A 6,119-nucleotide genomic window follows, 5' to 3' on the forward strand; every position below is an offset into this window, starting at 1 on the left:
GGGAAAGGTGGTCTTTCGTGATTTGACGACTCATTTACTTGCTTCGGCGCTACGACCGAGGAGGACCCAGAAAACGCGCGGTAGGGCGTCCCACATCTCGGCAAGGAAGAATATATGCGTGCACCACCCGAGAGGACCCCGAAACCGCGCGGTAGGGTGTGCCACGTCTCGGCACGGAGGAAAAATGTGCGTGTAAAAATATACTGTATCAGACGTAGTAGTACCTATGGTTCGACCTCGGGACCGAGCCAGTCCGTCAAAAACACCCCACTAGCCACACAACTTCATCATGCTAATGTGGCACGGAGGATAGGTGTGGTTAGCTCCGTCTCGACCAGCCAGAACGTCTCTTGTTCTAGGCGATTCTTCTATTTTCCAAGCTTTTCTTAGTTATAATAACACCACGGCAAGCTAGCGCCGCTCTTTGTGTGTGTCCGTGCCTCTAAAGGTTAGACGATGGAGAGGAGAGAGAGATCGCAGACCTGGGACCCACCAGTAAGTGAGTCAACGGTCATGCACGTGTTGACGAGGCACTCCCTCTACTCTACTCAACGTAATACTGTATAAAATCAAGTTATGGGACAAAGCCAACAACCGTTGTTGTTTCAGGCTATCGACTTACGCTCTGTAGTCCAGGTTGCCAGTTTGAATCTCGTCTTTCAGATTTGTTAGTTTTAGGTCCAAATTTGATCAATGACAAGTGGGACCCCCGCGTGTTGTTCCGATATTTCAGTATAGGATGGTTTTTTTGAACAAACACTTTGCGCGGTTAGACAAGTAAGGCACGAGTTACACGTATTTTTCAAGTTTACGAACAAAAATGACAACGGCATAGAATATCACATCCACCCCGCAGCTTAGATGCTATGGTGATACGAGTTTTTACATCGTTGGAAGTGAGATCCAATGACTTGGGAGTAGTCTTTGTAATTACTAGATGATACCACACGCGTTGCTGCAGAAATTGTGGCCAAAAAAACTGGATATAGTAGACAAAGGAAATGTAAATAACTTGAAACACTTGTTAAGCATGTTGTCTCTCATGCTAAAAGATGGATCACACATAAATGGTTGCTCTGAATTCATCAGTTTACTAACAAAAACATAAAAGGTTGCTTGAATCCTTCACTTTGCTAACCAACTAAATTGCACACTCGTGCATTATACTTCACCCAGTCTGGAAGAGCAACTCAAAATTTTTGGTCAGAACATACTTTGAAACCAGCATGTGATAATCAATTCTCTTGATGCTGAGTTGAGGAACTAACATCATAATCCCAGGCAACACCACCCGAGAATCACATGTCAACCAAACTACTCAAATCAGCAAAAGGAATGACAAAATAGCAAAAACATAACTAAAGGAAGAATCTTATTATCATATCAGTATGAGCACATGGCTTAGAAATGGCATCATTTGTGTGTATGCATTTCAAAATCTTCCGTAAGCGATAAACCAAAACATTGATCTAAACATGGTACCTCTTCTAACATACCAAGACGACTAAAATGTATCTCCGCATTCTGGAACCACCTCAGACTTTTCCAAGTTTCAAATATGGGAGAAAGGTTGTAATGTATGGTCTCATCCAGCTTCTGCAAATATAAATCACTTTGTTTGCTAAAGAAGGACAGAGAAGAAAATAGATCACTAAAAATACTGGTGTACAACTAAGCAGAGTTCAGAAAAGTAATGAGCGACTTCTAACATATCAATGTAGAACCATATCATATGGTACAGTCCTGTAATAGCAGCATAACTTATGCGCCTAGAAGTAGGTAATTTAATGTTTATATTGGTATAGTGTACCCAATAATAAAAAATTATTTCAAGGCAACATAATTTTCCTATATTTATTTTCATGATATGATACCAAGATGAATTATATGCCAACACAATTAGGTTCAGTAACTTGATCATGATGTATGAACCGAGAAAAACATGCCCCAATTGATTAAATAGCCAAAGGAAGGATACTTCATTAAATAGTCTCCAAGTTGATCGCCTTGAGCATGGAAACAGTGACAACCATCTCTGGCTAACGGATCCGCGAAATGTGGTAAATGTCACCATCGAGCAGTGTCAGCCATGGCCTGAATTGAGATAATGTTCGATTAAATTGTTGAGAAATACAAAAAGAGATGCATAGACATGGAAAATAAGTTTTATCACCATAACATGTCTAGCGGTTTAGAATTGCCCGTCATTAAGAAATTTAACAAAAAAGCAAACTGCAAACAAATGATATTTTGATTATCTAGAGATACATCCAGCATACATCAGTTGTCACAAATAGATGATGTGTTGAACGGCAATAAGATTATGAAAGCCAGTCCATCAAAGGAGATTTGTGCAAGCTAATTTCTTCACAGGTTGGCAGATTATATGTTGAACAATAAAAGGAGATCTGTGGAAGCCATACCATCAAAGGAGATTTGTATCACCATAACGTGGCTCGCAGGTTAGAGTTGTCCATCATTAACAAGAATTTAACAACAAAAGTAACCTGCAAAAACTATTTTGATTATCTAGAGATACACCCAGAATACATCAGTAATCACAAATAGAAGATGTGTTGAACACGAAGAAGATTATTGAAGCCATACCATCGAAGGAGATTGGTGCAAGATAATTTCTTCACATGTCTTCAGAAAAATCAGCGCAATCCTGCTAACAAAATTGAGGAATTGGAGTTACCTTAAGTAACACTATTGATACAATATGCTAGAGAAAATTTAAATAGTCAATAGCCAATCTGCATCTGGAGCTTGAGATTGTGCGTCATGGAGAAGATGGTCAACATGTAGTATTTGACGGGGTGGCCCTTCACAAGCTAGAACCTGAATAGGATGGCTAGCGCCATCTTCATCTGCAGGTACGCCATGTATTTGCTCATGTAGATCGCAGCCCTTCCTTGAACAGAGTTGTTTTGCCGAGCGCCGTCGCCGCGGATCCATCGATCTGACCAGAAGCTAGCGACGGCGGGGTTGTACTCCGTCTTCCATGTGTGGACTGGGCTGGTACGACACCATCCCACGAGCACGCACCATGGTGTCGTCCGGGATCACCTTTCCCCTCGACGGCGCCGATGTCCTCACACATGAGCCGTTCCTTTTATCTTAGTGAAGATGAAGATCATCTGTCGTAGAAGATAATAAAGAGAATAAAGGGAAATCAATTGTGGGGAAGTTAATTGGAGAGATGATAGGACGGTAGAAATGTTGGAAAGTCAATCGATGCTAGAATTATTGGGAGGCGAGGAGCCAAGGAAGGAGGACCCAACAGGAAAGGGTGTGGAGCACGGGAGAGGCCAACCCTTTTTTTTTGAGCATCAGTACACACACAAGCGCTCATATATACGCGCATACACTCACCCTATGAATGTAGATCTGAGCCACTGAGAGGCCAACACTTGGGATGTAGATCTGAGCCACTGAGAATTTGTGAGGGTCAGCCCGTGAGAGAGGAAGACGCACGCGTGGGGCCAAGGAAGGAAAGGAGGAAGGGCGGGGGATGGGCGGCGCTCCAGCGGTGAGAGGCTAGGTGGGATCCGATCCTACGGGAGGGTCGGCGGCCGTGCGGGACGCGAGATGAGCGGCTGCAGGTGAAGAAGGAAAAATGCAGGTTTTTTCTTTCCCAGCAGAATAAGATTGATTGGCTGCTTTTGAAAACTGAAAAATGACATGGCATATCGGTGATGTGGATAGTGTGCATGTTGAAAGAATAGAGAGTAGTGGGGAGTAACTTCTTAAGAATGGTAGATGCGCAATTTCCAAACTCTTCAAAGGTTTTTTGTAAATAAAACATTCATGCCTCGTGCGTGCCGCTGCATCTTGGATCCAACGGCTCCCCGCTGCTCATATTAGGTGCTCCCCGTAGCTTAATTAGCTGCTACGTGATACGAGCATCTAGGTCGTATGATCTGTGATCAGATGGCACATGCGTAGTACTTGTACTTTCTGTGCAATTCCCAAACTCTCTCAGTCGTATATTGCAAAAACATTCAAACCTCCTACTGTGGGCCGTTAGATCTTCGTGAACTCGTATCACCATAGAATCTATGATACGGGAGCACCTCATATTCTCCCATGCGAGAAAACATCAGGTGCTCTCGCAGGTTGGATGCTACGGTGATACGAGCTTCGAGGTTGTTTGATCTGAGATCCAATGGCATTTGAGCAGTCTTTGTGCTTGTAAGCACTGGCCGAACTCTTTGGGGGCTTTTTTGCAAAAAACCATTCAAACCACCGACGAGTTGTTGGGTCACAAATCTAACGGCTCCGAATAGCTTGTATCAGCAAAGCATCTAAGGTGTGGTAGGACATGATATTCTTAGATACAGGAGAATATGATGTCCTCCTTCATCTTAGATGCTACGGTGATACGAGCTTCGAGGTCGTTGGATATGGGATCCAAGGGCATCTGAGTAGTTTTTGTACAAATTGTGTGCAATTCTCAAACTCATTAAGGTTTCCTGTAAAAATATTAAGACATCACGTGAGCTGCTATATCTCAGATCTACAAGCTCCAAGCAACTCGTATCAGCATATAGCATCTAAGGTGTGGGGGCACATGATATTATCTCGGGGAGGAGGGGGTGCACAACCAATCGGTGTTTGGGAGCTAGGGTGGGGACAAATATAATCTAAATAATCCTCAACAGAGCTTCACAAATTTATCTAAGGTCGAGGGGTTAACCCCTGACAATCTACATAGCTCCGCCTAAACACAATATTTGCATGTATTGTAGTACTAGACTTAACATTCATGTTTCAGTTTCCTGTTCATTTTAAATATTGAATTGAGGACCATGCATGTCTTACATTTTACTCCCTTCGTTCCTAAATATTAGTCTTTTTAGAGATTTCAAATGGACTGGCACATACGGATGTAGACATATTTTAGAGTGCAGATTCACTCATTTTGCTCCGTATGTTGTCACTTGTTGAAATCTCTAAAAGACTAATATTTAGGAACAGAAGGAGTATTTTTGAATTCGTTTCATACATGCATGGTTTGGAAAAATAGATGCACTATACTTATTGGATTATTGTTGTGTTCATCTGTGTGTGTGGGGTCATATGCTTCATACATACAAAGTTTTCTCACCACCATATTGTTCATCTTTTAAATTTGAATTTGCAATGAAAAACTTACTAGGGATACCATGAAATGTGAAATCCACGTTGAGATAACTATATCACAAACTCACTCTAATTCAAAAACTCGTCATAAATCAATTACCACGTCGAGATTACTATTTGCAAGGAAAATATGGGCAATTTAAAAGATTCCTTTCGTATTCTCGAATGGTACCCAACGGCGTACCAGCCAGACCTTGGCTCGTGTTGATCTAAAAAAAACCGGGCTCGTGTCCTTCTGGTGGTGTGCGTGGTACGCACATTAGCCAACCCCAACCAGTCGAGCCTCCGCGTTTCGAGTCGAAATATTTGGCGACCAGAATTCCAGCCCTAGGAAATTCCCCTCATGTTCCCGGTCCATAATGACTACCGATGAACAATGGAGGGATGATTTAGTAACTAGACAACGTTACCTACCATGCCGAGAACGGTTCAATTCCCTCGGTCGCCGCTCCCCAAGGTCACCCGTCAACTGCATTGCCTAGTACTACTATTACTACACCAGGGTGAGCACAAAATTGAGCCCGTCTGTTCGTGCCTAGTACTTGAGTTAATATATCAGGGACCCCTAAAAAAAGAGTTAATATATCAGGCAATGCACTGGTACGGACGGATTATCCTTTTACTCTGCATATATAACTTGTCTGAAGTCTAACTAAGCAAAATGTTTGACCAAATCCTTTCTTAAGAAATACAACAGGACAGATGTATCGCTTGAAAATTTATTGCATGATGTAGGTTATGATATTGTTTCGAATCCTGGATTTTAAATTTCAGAAAATCCAAAAGTGACCAAAAATTCATGAAACTGAGCATGGTCACGTGATATGGCACAAATATTCCTTTGTAAGTTTTTCTTCAATTTGAGACAAGCTGCTTATGACAAGTTGCAGAAATGAAGAGCCAAGGTATTTTGGAACAATGACCTGTCACGTTAAGGCGAACACTTTCACTATTGAAACCGTGGGCGTTTACGT

General features: G+C 42.1%; 1 long non-coding RNA gene across 1 annotated transcript; it reads right to left on the reverse strand.

Annotated features, from left to right (window-relative positions):
• Positions 1 to 1,356: 1,356 nt before the first annotated feature.
• Positions 1,357 to 3,129, reverse strand: LOC109771179 (uncharacterized). Its single transcript, XR_012183640.1, has 5 exons — positions 2,842 to 3,129; positions 2,608 to 2,668; positions 2,424 to 2,507; positions 1,979 to 2,094; positions 1,357 to 1,612 (listed from the first exon to the last, which is right to left on the reverse strand). It is a non-coding gene; the product is annotated as an uncharacterized lncRNA (long non-coding RNA).
• Between the last annotated feature and the right edge of the window lie 2,990 nt (positions 3,130 to 6,119).

The sequence above is a fragment of the Aegilops tauschii genome, chromosome 5 (assembly GCF_002575655.3).
Source record: "Aegilops tauschii subsp. strangulata cultivar AL8/78 chromosome 5, Aet v6.0, whole genome shotgun sequence".
Classification (NCBI taxonomy): Eukaryota; Viridiplantae; Streptophyta; class Magnoliopsida; order Poales; family Poaceae; genus Aegilops; species Aegilops tauschii.